The sequence below is a fragment of the Bos javanicus genome, chromosome 25 (genome assembly GCF_032452875.1).
Source record: "Bos javanicus breed banteng chromosome 25, ARS-OSU_banteng_1.0, whole genome shotgun sequence".
NCBI classification, from domain to species: Eukaryota; Metazoa; Chordata; class Mammalia; order Artiodactyla; family Bovidae; genus Bos; species Bos javanicus.
Genome location: NC_083892.1, coordinates 7,941,578 through 7,955,321, shown reverse-complemented (window position 1 = coordinate 7,955,321; position 13,744 = coordinate 7,941,578). Strand labels below are relative to the sequence as shown.

The following is a 13,744-nucleotide window of genomic DNA, read 5'->3' as shown; positions in this document are numbered from 1 at the left end:
CCACAGAGCAACTGAGTCCGTGGGCCACAACTACAGAAGTCCTCGTGCCTAGAGCCCACGCTCGGGAACAAGAGAAGCCATCGCAATGAGAAGCCCTCACACCACAGGTAGAGAGCAGCCCCGCTTGCCGCAACTAGAGAAAAGCAGCAACGAAGACCCAGCACAGCCAAAAATAAATAAATAAATTATAAACAAATAAAACAGCGGTAGCAGAGGCGGGGTGGCGGGGGGGAGGCGCGGGGGGCGGAGATGGAGAACCACTACACCCTCTGCAGAATGGCTGGAATTCAAAAAAAAAAAAAAAAAAGGACTTCCCTGGTGGTCCAGTGGCTAAGACTCTGCACTCCCGATGCAGGGGGCCCAGGTTCGATCCCAGGTCAGGGAACTAAGAGCTTGCATGCTGCAACCAAGACCTGGTGCAAACAAATTATTTTTTTTAAATACAATACTCTTTAAAAAGAAAAAGAAAGATTAACGAAGCCAAGGGCTTGCAAAAAGGCGGAGTGACTGGACACTTCCCATTCTGATTGGGGCTGCGGTTGCACAAGGATGCGTGCAGGCTGGTTCTTGACGACAAGTGCTACCTGGGAAGCCCCTACACAGGTGCACACATATATAAACACTCAGCAGGCTACACACTAAGGTGCACACATTTCGTACACACTGCATGATGTTACACCTCAATTATTTTTACATTTTTTATGCAAAGTTTTAAAAAAGGAAGATGAGTAATATGCCTAAGACAAAGTTCATAAAAGGCTAGAGGATGAGAATGTCTCAAGGACATTCTCAGAGCTATTATAGACACACTTGCATGGTGCCCAAAGGAGGTAACCAAGAATGAAGGGGGCAGACACGAGGGTGGACAGCAAACGGGGGCCATGCCCGAAGAAGCCCCAGTTGTCACGATCTGGGATTTCTCTAGGGCTTTTCACAAACTGCAAGCTCCTCACCTCTGAGAGCTGCCAATCAGAAAGGGCCTGTCGGGCCTCCGCCCATCCAAGCCGCAAGGAAATAATGGCAGGATGTGGTGTCAGTGGCATGAATAGAAGAATGCTGGACCTGAGGACAGTTGGATGAATGTGGAGGCGGAACCGGGGAGACAGGAGATTCTCTCTGTAGGTTTATCCAATGAGGGTGTCCGTCGTGATGCCAAGGGAGGGGAGGATGGGAGAAAGGATGACTCCCGCGGACCAGGCCGGAGGCAGAGGAGCTCCAGGAAGAGCTAATGAACGTCCCTTCCTTCCCATTAAACCAGGGGCTTTTACATAGCACGTAAAAACCCCACCAGCATCTCCTGGATGGTAACTCTGCTCCGCCTGGTTCATCTCTTCCAAACTGAAGCAGCAGAGCACGCTTTTTAATTAACAAGCCGTGTCCCTATTCCGTCGTATGTGTATTTAACTGCTCTACGCACCCTCCAGATGCCTTCAGGAAAGGATGAAAATTTTAAGAAGGTGGGAAGTGGGGCGGGGGGAGAAGCAGATAAAGGATGTCAAATGAACAGGTGCAGGCTTGTTAGTCACAGGGAATGCATAAATCTTTGAAATTAATTTCACTGATGGTTCATTTTTCATTAACGTTTTCCTGACCATAAAAAAAAAAAGAAGTTTATTCTTCCTGCACCCCAGGGAATGAAGGCATATTCTTGGAGAGAGGATGAGACTCGAACACTTCACACAGGTTCTCAGAGATGGGGCCCCAGCATCAGGTCAGCGAGGCCCAGGACCCACTGAGAAGGGAGCCGGCTGCAGGAAGACCCTGGACCACAAGCTGGAGATAATAGACGTGGCTCCTTCACACCCCCTGCTGGTAGACAGGCCACATGTCCTGGGCACATCTGGTCCTCAAGTCCTCCCAAGGAAGGGAAAGAAATCCTGCATCCCAAGACTGTTACAAACAGGAAATAAGTCAAAGGTGAAGGAGGAGAGCTTAGTCAACTGGGCACTGAACTCAGATATATTCATTAAGCTTTGGGTTTTTGTGTTTTTTTTATTACATGCTTGATTCAGGCAGATCATAAAAATTAACTCCTACTAAAATTAGAGTAATCTTTCAAAAAGAAAGAAAGGAAATGTAACTGGAAGGATCCAAGGGCAGCCAAGGAACTGGGGCAACCTAAGCGCATTTATCCTTGCTTCCTTTTATTCATTCATCTTTCATTATTCAATACGTGCTTTATGAGGTCCTGCCATGTGCCAGGTAGAATTTTAGGTGATGGGAACAAGATAAATATGATTGCTGCCCACTTCTAAACACACAGCCTGTTGAAGATTTTGGAGAGGTACACATTTTTTTTTTTTTTAAAGAATCCGTTCAATTTCTGTTTAAATATGTGTTCATTTGGCTGTGTCAGGTCTTAGCTGTAGCACGCGGGATCTTACTGCGTTGTACTGGATATTTCACTGCAGGGCACAGACTCTCTAGCTGAGGCTCATGGGCTCAGTAGTTTCAGCTCACGGGCTTAGTTTCTCCACAGCATGTTGCATCTTAGTTCCCAACCAGGGGTCGAACCTGCGTCCCTTGCATTGCAGGGCAGATTCTTAACCACTGGACTAGCAGGGAAGTCCCACACATCACATCTTTCTTAGTAATTGTGATAGTGGGGGAAAACATAGGTGAAACGCACACAGAAAAAAACTTGGTATCCGTCAGCTATGGCTGCGTAACAAACCATCTGAAGAGGCACACCATAGTAAGTGATGCTTCACATACTCCGCTGGAGCAGCTCTGATTCTAGGTTCAGGCCTGCAAGGACCCCAGGGCCTAAGGTGACTCCGTTCCATGTCCCTCCTTCCTTGGGCACCAGCAGTGACCCAGGGCATGTTTCTCACAGCCATGCTGGAAGTGCGAAAGAGCAAACCCAGCACAAACCTTTGCTCATGTTGGCTAACAAGCCTTTGGCCAATGCAAGCCCCAAAACCAAGTAAGTTTCAGATTCCACGGCCCCATCCCTGATGATGGAGGCCACCTCTCCAGGGGGGGCTCTAGAGTCTGCACGTCTAACAGAAGCCCCCTGAATCCTTACAACACATGAGTCCTCAGCACAGGGCTTGCCTGTTCCGTTCTGCACCTCATCTTTCTCCTCGGAGCTCCTCTGGCAGAATTTCCTGCAAGTCTACCATCCTTCAGAAATAATAATAATAAATAGACAATCTCTGAAACCATGCGCTTGGAGTCAGGACTTCTCGCATCCACCCCTAAACATCTCCAAGTCTGACCCATTTCTGAAGAGCCCCAGCCATCTCTTCTGATGGTGGGCACACACATGTGACTTAGAACAACCAGTTCTGCTTTCTGCAAGCACCACAGCACAGGACAGAAGCCAGGATACAGCCAAAGAGACACCCTCTCACATCCCAGTGACCCCCACCCTATGCAAGCACCATGTTTCTCCATTAGGAAAACCTGGGAGGAATGAAAGTGAGGAAGGAAATGGAGTTGTACAAGCTGAACCCCAAAGTTCAAAGTCACATCACATTTTCACAACTCCAGGCACAAGTGTCAACTGTTGATCATTTCTATGGGGGCTGAACCTACAGGTAAAACAAAATCAAAAGCCCAAATATCTTGACTGTGAATTATCAGTGTGTAAAGATTTGACCCATGTTCCATTATGATTACCTGTGATTGATACAGGAAAACCCCCCTGATTCCAAAATGGCCAAGGTGGAAAGGAAAGTCTTGTCTCTATCAGGGAAGTGTTAAAATATAAAGCACAGGAAAGAAATCGGTTTGTTTTTACTTTCAAGTACAGGCACTAAAAAAGAAACAACGAAGCATCGCTGAGTGGAAGCCGGTTCAGACCTGCTTACTCCTAACCTATTTACATGTCACACATCTGGCCCACTTCCCCAGCTTAAAGTACAAAAGGAGGTCGGCCTCCCTTTTCATATTCAAATCCAATTACTCTGGGAGCAGAAATTGGTTCAACCTCTTTGGAGGGCAATTGGGGAAAGCAGGTCCCCAAATTTGAAACGTGCTTCCCTTTGAACTCAAGAATTCTCCCTCCAGGAATCCCTCCTACATAAAGATCTAAGAGTTTGTTAAAGTGTGGTTTGTGGCAGCATTGTCCGGGGGAGAAGCGGGAGCGACTTGACTGCCAGCTCACAGGGGATTGGCTGAAAAGGAGGAGGTGGGTAGATGTGTTCTCGGTCTGGAAAACTGTCTAGACAATCATCGAGGGGTAAGAGAATGTCACGAAACCACCCAGACAGCACAATGGCATTCAAAAATACACTCGCCATATCTATTTATACCTATAGATAAGTCTATACCTTTATGTCTGTGTCTTGATGCAAATCTGTATCTACATATATAGAGAGGTGCCTACATCTGAGCCATAGCAATCTATCTATATCTACATCTGTTTATATCTATCCGTGCCTAGATCTATATTCGTATTTATATAATAGTCTGAGAAAGAAATTATCATCGAGGGACAAGGAGAAAGGAAACATTTCATGGATCACTCCAAATACCGGGTTGGCCAAAAAGTTTGTACGATCTTGCAGAAAAGCCTGAACGAACTTTTTGGCCAACCCCATGGTGGCACTAAGTAGTAAAGAACCCACCTGCCAACGCAGAAGATGTAAGAGACGCAGGTTCCATCCCTGGAGGGAGAAGATCCCCTGGAGGAGGAAAGGGCAAACGCTCCAATATTCTTGCTTGGAGAATCCCATGGAGAGAGGAGCCTGGCAGGCTGCAGAACATGGGGTCGCAAAGAGTTGGACACGACTCAAGCAACTTAGCACGCAGTATTTCTCAGGCCATCAGAGTGTTTTCATCTATTTGCGTGTTTTACATATGCATGAACATGTGTATGCATGATGTAATTCTCAAATTCACATGGCCCTGAGTCAAGCCCGGTATCCCAGGGAGAAGGTCTTTCTTCCTGCTCCAGGGTTCCCCAGGAGCCATGATCGCACCAGGAATGCCAGTCCCCGTGGCTCTCCTGCTATTTCAGGAATGTCATTCCAGGAATGCCAGGAGTGTGTCACAGGAGAGAGACACAGCGCCATGCAGTGGCCCGTGGAGGGATCCTTCTGGGCGCACACTGGCCCGAGGCCAGCCGCCCGCAGCTCCATCCTGAAGGAAGACGCCCACCACGGGGCACAGGGCATGTGTTGGCTTTGCTCCCACTCTTAGAAGGAGTTCAGAAGTTGGGGGATCCCTTCGGAGGGTGGCTGGCCTGTCTGCGCCGTGGTGGAGCGGTTGAGGTTGACCTCTCCAGTGGCCGAGCCAGAGCTGAACCTGAAAAATGAGGCCACCTTGACCTGCATGAGCCAGACCACAGGGCGAGAGCATCCTCTCAGCTCAGAGAGGTGGTGGCGCTCAGCTGTGACCCCATCGGGTCTTGGTTTACAGAAGCCTCAACCCCGGTGGAGAGGAGGTGAGGACCCTGCAGACAAAGGTGATGGCTGGTCCACGGGCCCAGGGGCTGAGGGCTCAACTCAGACAGGAAATTACTTTGCCTGCAGAGTGGAAACTGTGAGCCAAGGCCTTTACAGTACACAGTGTGCTCACATGTGCACACACACACACACATACACGCACACGCACACACACACAAACACACACTCATGTTCACATGCACATGCCAGCAGTCAGGGTTTGCCAAGCCCTGTCTCAGAAGCAGACCCTGGGGACTTCCCTCGTGGTCCAGTAGTGAAGAATCTGCCTGCCAGGACAGGGAACCTGGGTTCGATCCCTAGTCCGGGAAGATCCCTACATGCCTCAGAGCACCTAAGCCCATGAGCCACGACTACTGAAGCCCACATGCCCTAGAGCCCATGTTCCGCAGCAAGAGAAGCCACTGCAATAAGAAGTCCCATGCAGCAAAGAAGACCCAGCACCGCCAAACATCGATCAATAAAAATCATGTATCGGATGAGGGCCCACCCTAATGACCTCATCTTAACTTGATCACCTGCAGAGTCCCTGCTTCCTAACAAGGTCACAGCCACAGGTACGGGGCTGGGACTTCAACACGATCTAACTCGTAAGATACCCACCCCGGCTCGTCCAGCCAAGCACAAGCCAGCGAGGGAAGCCCCAGGCAGCGTCCCAGGTGTCACAGGCACTCAAAGATCAGAGGCCCTGGGACCGAGGGGATGTGGGCACGACACCAAGAGCATCTGCTCCAGCCTCCGAGCTTGTGAGACGTCTTCTCCTGGCCGCGCTTTCAAAGCCGAACAAATTGGTTTAGGGCCGAAAAGGCCATCAAGCCCTCAAGCATGACTAAAAGATTAAGCGCCATGCCTTAAAACCAAAACCCAAGTGTTCCCTTGGCTCAACTGCCAAGCGGTTATCTGCCAAGTGACAGGAAATGCCTCCCTAATGGCCCTTCACATCATTTTATTAAAAGTTGCAGTGATGTCTACAGCTGAACCCGAGTCATGCTGGGAAGGCCATTAGGTTAATTAAAATATGAGGACAGCTCACCATCTACTCTTAATTAACAAACGAGGTCCCACTGCCAACTCAGCAAAACGGAGAGCCGGCCCACGACCGTCTGGGGCAGTTGAGGTGCTCAGAGCATCCTTCCACCGCTGACAGCTGGGCAGAACGTAAAGGGGGACCTCGGGGCCTGGGCAGGGGGATAATTCTTACTGCATGCAAGTTGGAGGACCTCCAAGACAGGTCTTTTTATCATCAAATATCTATCATTCTGTAATATCTCTTCATCTGTCTTCCCCAAGCTCACATGCACACTCCAGGACTTCCCTGGCAGTCCTGTGGTTAAGAATCCGCCTGCCACATGGACACACTGCTGTATTCAAGATGGATAACCAGGGCCTTCCCTAGTGGCCCAGAGGTTAGAACTTCACCTTCCAATTCTGGGCTTCCCTTGTGGCTGGTAAAGAATCTGCCTGCAGTGTGGGAGACCTGGGTTCAGTCCCTGGGTTGGGAAGATCCCCTGGAGAAGGGAATGGCTACCCACTCCAGTATTCTGGCTTGTAGAATTCCCTAGACTGTATAGTCCATGGGGTCACAAAGTGTCGGACGTGACTTAGCGACTTTCACTTCACTTCCAATGCAGGGGGTGCCGGTTCAATCCCTGGTCAGGGAGCCAGGCTCCCATAAGCCTCAGGGCCAAAAATCCAAAAAACATAAAACAAACGACTATGGTAACAAATTTAATAAAGTCTTTAAAGAAAAAAGCTTTTGGGAGAAGGAAATGGCAACCCACTCCAGTATTCTTGCCTGGAGAGAGGAGCCTGGTGGGCTACAGCGCATGGGGTTGCAAAAGGGTAAAACACAACTCAGCAACTCAACAACAATGGAGCCACCATCTCATGAGCAAGTGCACACCCACGTTGGAACCTTATGTTTCACAAGATTCATCTCTTGAGAAATGTACAAGTTAATCTTTTCTGAGCTTTTTTTTTTCTATTGACTCTTTATCCTGGTGTTTAATAAGATTTTGTTTTTATAAAATTTAACTTGAAGGCTAAAGAAAAAAGGCTTTTAAAAAATAAATAAATAAAATGGATAACCAACAAGGACCTACTAGCACAGAGAACTCTGCTCAACACTATAGGGCAGCCTGGATGGGAGGGGAGTTTGGGAGACATTGGATACGTGTTTATGGATGGCTGAGTCTTTTTGCTCTCCATCTGAAACTATCACAACATTGTGAATACAAATAGAAAGTTTAAAAAAAAAAAAAAAGAAGAAGCCGCCTGCCAATGCAGCGGACACGCAGGATCCCTAGTTCAGGAAGATCTCACATGCCACGGGGCAACTAAGCCATGAGCCACGATTGAACCTGTGCTCTATGGCCCATGATTCATGACTAGAGAAACCTGTACCCCGCAACTAGAGGGTAACCCCCACTTGCGGCAACTAGGAAAAGCCTATGCACAGTAACAAAGGCCCAGCCCTGCCAAAAATAAAATAAGTAAATGTTAATAAATGCAAAATGTGTGCTCCAGAGGGTGGCCACTCAGGCTACTGTGCTCAGGACCTCGTTCCTGCGAGGACAGAATCACAGCACTGAAACGGGGCGATGCACACACGCACGGGACAGGTGGCGCATCCAGCTGCGGGAAAGCAGCGATCTGGTCTGCTGTGTTCGCGGCCGTGTCCCCAGGGCTACCGTGCCCGACACACAGCAGACCCTGAATCAATATTAACTGAAAACATGAATGAGCACAGGAATGAATGAGGTGATGAATGAATGAGTTCCTCCCGATCTCTAATCCCACAAAGAAAGCAATGCAAGAGCCTGGTTTCATGCTTGGTTTTTCCTTTATGCAGACACACATATATGAGCACACATATATTAATAACAGTAGTATTAAGGAACTGTTGATTGAAACCATCTGCCTTGGCCAGGCCCACTTGCCTGAGCTGTCTCAACAAAGAACGTGGTGTTGCAGCCAAAAACTAACCGGGAGAAGTCAAGAGGGGCCAAAAGAGGGAGGAGACAACCAACCTCCCAGAGTCCTTCTTTTTTTTTTTTTTTTTCCCCAGAGTCCTTCTTGCCGGAACCGATCTTGGCTAAGAGATGCGCCACCAGGAAGGACCCTGAATCAGACTATGGGCCAAGCAAGGCAATTGGCCAGAGACAACCTGGAAACTAACGCCATCTCCATAAACCCTGAATCTTCGAACCATGAGGCAGAGCAGTTCTGGGTTTCCTTACCCTCCTGCCCTCCGCCCAAGTGCCCCTCCCAATAAAGTCTCTTGCTCCGTCAGCACGTGTGTCTCTTCGGACAGTTCATTTCTGAGTGTTAACCCCCGGCATGGGTCCTCAAAAGAAAAAAGAATCACGTCACAGGCACAAATCAGCAATTTGCTTTTTCACTTAATAATATATAGTACCTCTCTCTCCAGATCAATACATATAGATCCACCTACTTCTTTTCAATGGTTTGTGATGTTCCATAATATTGAATGTGCCGTAATGTATTCTATTATTCAATTATTGGAAAAGTTATGTTTCCAATTTTTTTGCAGGCAAACAACACACCAGTGAATATCTTTGTGCACATATCCTGGTTTCCCAGGTGGCTTAGTGGTATAAAGAATCTGCTTGACAATGCAGGAGACGCAGGAGACTCGGGTTTGATTCCTGGGCCAGGAAAATCCCACATCCAGTATTCTTGCCTGGAAAAATCCTATGGACAGAGGAGCCTGGTGGGCAGCAGTCCATGGGGTCACAGAGAGTCAGACATGACTGAGCACACACGGACACAACACACACATGTCATAAGTGAAAGTGAAAGTCACTCAGTTGTGTCCGACTCTTTTCGATCCCTTGGACTGTAGTCCATGGAATTCTCCAGGCCAGAATACTTGAGTGGGTAGCCTTTCCCTTCTTCCTGGGATTTTCCTGACCCAGGGATCGAACCCAGGTCTCCCACATTGCAGGCAGATTCTTTACCAGCTGAGCCACAGGGAAGCCCAAGAATACTGGAGTGGGTAGCCATTCCCTTCTCCAAGGCATCTTCCTGACCCAGCAATTGAACCCAGTCTCCCGCATTGCAGGCAGGTTCTTTACCAACTGAGCCACCAGGAAGTCTCAACATGCTGGCAATATTTTTTTTTTTTTGGTATCATGATAGATTCCTAAAGCTCAGGGGGACCTTTAAATTTAAAGACATCAGGGCTGACCTGGGTTAAGACAAAGCAGAGAAAGATCACCCCAGTCTGGCCCCAGCAAGACTGTGAGATAAGAAACCCAGTAAGTAAACCTCTTAGATGTTCACTTCCGCAGCTCTCACTCAGGGCTGAGGTGTGTGTAAGGCACTGATAATGACCTGTTGTCATTGTTTGTTGTTTAGTTGCTCAGTCATGTCCGACTCTCTGTGACCCCATGGACTGTAGCCCGCCAGACTCCTCTGTCCACGAGATTCTCCAGGCAAGAATACTGGAGCGGGTTGCCATTGCCTTCTCTGGGGTCCCACTTGAAGGCTCTCCTCCCAGGAATCTTCCTGACCCAGGGATCGAACCCACGTCTCTTATGTCTCCTGCACTGGGAGGCGGGTTCTTTACCATTAGCGCCACCTGGGAAGCCTGTGCATCAGCTTACACTTCAACAAAATTGTTTTTAAAAAACCCACAGGTGCTGGTTTCAACCCTAGAGGGCCTGATGTCATGGGTCTGGGCTGTGGTTCCCACAGCTGCTGCTGCTGCTAAGTCACTTTAGTCGTGTCCGACTCTGTGCAACCCCATAGATGGCAGCACAACAGGCTCCGCCATCCCTGGGATTCTCCAGGCAAGAACACTGGAGTGGGTTGCCATTTCCTTCTCCAATGCATGAAAGTGAAAAGTGAAAGTGAAGTCGCTCAGTCGTGTCTGACTCTTCGAAACCCCATGGACTGTAGCCCACTAGGCTCCTCTGTCCATGGGACTTTCCAGGCAAGAGTACTGGAGCGGGTTGCCATTGCCTTCTCCGGGGTCCCACTTGAAGGCTTTTCAAAGTCAGGTGATTGATTCCAACGTGCAGCCAAGGCTGAAAACAGCTACAGGACGCCAGTGGTTTGCACACTGGTGGGGCGTGCATCACACCCATCAGAGGGCTGGTTAGAGGCCAAATGCAACCTCCAACCCCAGTGAATGATTCAGGGGTCAGGCCCCAGAATATGCATTTCTTAGAAGCTCCCAGGTGATGCTGCTAGCCTGAGGTCCATGGTTGGAAACACTGCCCTCCACCATGGACCAATCTGTGATGTTTCTCCATCCCAACTTCACAGATGGAATCACCACCGACCAGGACACCACAGGCAGCCGTTGGGGGCTGTCATACGGTCTCACCTCGAAGCTTTCTTTGAGGTTTTAAAGGCTAAGAGAGTGTCATTTGTAGGTCCTTGGTGCCCAGTCCCGGCTCAATCTTAGCCATTTTCCTTCTGCCTAGTGTTTGTCATGTGCTTAATGAGTCCGCTTTTAATTAGAGCCCTGACTTCTTTTGCCATTAACTCCTCTATAGGCGCATACGTTCTAACCAAAAGGAATGATAAAGAGAGCACGCTGAGACTCCAGGATGACAGCCACCGGCAACAAGAGGAAGATTTTCCTTTTATTCCATCTCCAGGGAAAGGGGGCTGCTGCCAGCTAGTTCCAGGCAGCTCATCTTTAAATGTCTCCCTCTGCAAAAAAAAAAAAAAAGAGAGAGAGAGAGACAGAGCTTGAGATTCGCCGGGCAGAAAAGATGCTCGGAGATCATCCGGTCCATCTCTGGTCCATCTCCTGCAGGCCTCCGCGGTACCGCCTCCCGCCGCCCAGACACCCAGAGAAAAGCGGTCCCCTTGCGCCCCCTGCTGGCTAAGTTGGGAATGGCTGAACAGCCGAATTCAACAGAGACTTCCAAGGATCTCTGGTACCCGCACTCCGGCTCCCACTCCTTGCTCCTCCTCTGATAGTATGCAAATTCCCCTTGAAGGGGCTTCATTCTTTCCAAATGTGACTCGAGTACCTGCAATATACGTGCCTGATCACATACCTATTCACAGCCATTTCCCACAATTGTATCTCACTGGGGGCTGCACAGGTCCAGCCTTGAGTGAAGCACAGAGAATATAAAGCAAACTACACACCCTTTGGAGACACTCACTGTCTAACACAGGGGTCGGCAAACCACAGCCAACTGGCCACATCCAGCCTGTTGTGTTTTTGTGCAATCCACAAGTAACAGAAGTTTTTCTATCTTAAATCTGTTTTTTTTTTTTAAATCAAAAGCATATTTTGTGACATGAAAATGATTGGAAACTCAGATTTCCCCAGTGGTCCAGCGGTTAGGAACCCATCTGCCAATGCATGGGACATGGGTTCGATCCCTGGTCCGGGAAGATTCCACGTGCCTCGGAGTAAGTCCACGCACCGCAACTAGAGCGTAGCCACCGCTCACTCCAACTAGAGAAACCCGTGCACAGCAATGAAGACCCAGCCCAGCCAAAAATAAAATAAGAAAATGATCAGAATTTCAACTCTCAAAGTGCACAGTGTTGAATCGGATGAACACAGCACAATCATGCTTGCACACTGTCTGTGGCTGCCTGCCTGCTGCAGTGGCAGAGTTAGACAGTTATGAAAGAGACTATATGGCCCGTGGAGCCTACAATATTTATTCTCTGTCCCTTTCCAGAAAAAGTGTGCTGATCCCCAGCACACGAGAAGGAAAGGAGCGTTAAGAGAGAACCAGGTTTAGGTGAACACCTGCTATATGCCAATTTCTGGACAACACGCTCTACAGACATGATCTTCTGAATCCCCAGTATAACCAAGCAGGACCCTAAGAGGCCCTCCAAGAATAGAACTCCACCCAAGTCCTCTGCTTGCTTTTTTGTCTGTATCAAAACTTTACTTAAAGAATAAATTTAATTGGAGAAGTAAGAAAACATAGAAAGGAGAACAGTCAAGCAAGACAAAATAATAATACTTCAGCCATTAAACAAAGTCAAGTCCAAGTCTTCAGTTCCTCAAGGACTGCAGATAATATTCGGAGCCATATCCTTGAGCGGCTTTGCAGATACTGAAACCCCCACCAAGTGGGAGAAGTTGCATGCTGCCCACAAGCATGTAGACCCCAGACCATTGAAACCAGAAAGTTGATGATGCTGACTCCTGATTACCTCACCACCAACCAATCAGAAGCATGTCCACCAGCTGATCACACCCTGAACATATAAGACGCCTCACTACCCCCTGCAGAGCGGGACACGCAGCCTTGAGGGCATGAGCCCGCTGTGGCCCCCTTTGCCTGGCAAAGCAATAAATAACTATTTCTACTTCCCTCAGAATTCTGTCTCTGAGATTTAATCCGGCACCGTACAGAGGCTGAATTTCAGCCACACCAGGACAAGCCTGGAGGCTGCCTTGATTTCCCCCAAATGTTACAGGTAAGGAAACCAAATCAAGCTCAGAGAGGCCACTCCAGGTACCCAGGGCCATACAGCTAAGAGGCGGGTGCACACACAGGTCTGTCCGACCCCAGAACTCACATTTATTCCACTCTGCTAAGCTGCCTCCCAGCTCACAAATCTTAACACCGATTCCCACGTTGCGGATGAGATTTCTGTGGCTCACAGAGGTCAGGGAACTTGCTCGCAGGACATTCAGCTACTGGTGGAGGAGGACCTTGAACCCCGACGTCTGACTACAATCTGGAGTTCCATCCTAGACTGCGTCTCCGAACACGTGATTGGGAATCCGTGCAAGAGGCCGATTCTCTGTAATAATGAAACCTTGAAACATATGAGTAGTTTACCAAAGGACTTCCCTGGTGGCCCAGTGGCTAAGACTCCGCACTCCCAATGTAGGGGGCCTGGGTTTGATTCCTGGTCAGGGAACTAGGTCCCACACGCCACAACTGAAGATCCCGAGTACCACAACTGAGACCCGGGGCAGCCGAATAAACAATAAATATTTTTTAAATAAAAAAATAAAGGGACAGATGGGATTGCAAAGTGCGGAAAAGGCCCAGAGTGTCCATGCAGCAGCCAGGACTGTGAATGGCCAGAGCTGGGTCCAGCGTGGATGTCCTGATGCTCAGCCTGCTGGGCACCCAGACTTAGGTGAACGAGATTTATCACCACAGTCACCAAGGTAATTGGAGAGAAGCAGGCTGTCAGAGGCAGGTCCCCAGGACAGTATTTCACCCACCACTCCCCTGCCCAAGTCCCTCCACACTCCATGAGTTATTGCCCCGTACCCGGGCCCCCACCCTCCATCCGGTGTCGTGCAGAGGTGGGTGTTCATTTTTATGAAGGGTATTTCAAGGTCACGTGTCTGAGCAGCG

At 48.9% G+C, this 13,744-nt stretch overlaps 1 non-coding gene across 1 annotated transcript; it reads left to right on the top strand.

Annotated features, from left to right (window-relative positions):
- The first annotated feature begins 312 nt into the window (after nt 1-312).
- TRNAG-CCC (transfer RNA glycine (anticodon CCC)) lies at nt 313-385 on the top strand. The gene has a single exon. It is a non-coding gene; the product is annotated as a tRNA-Gly (tRNA).
- The last annotated feature ends 13,359 nt before the right edge of the window (nt 386-13,744 follow it).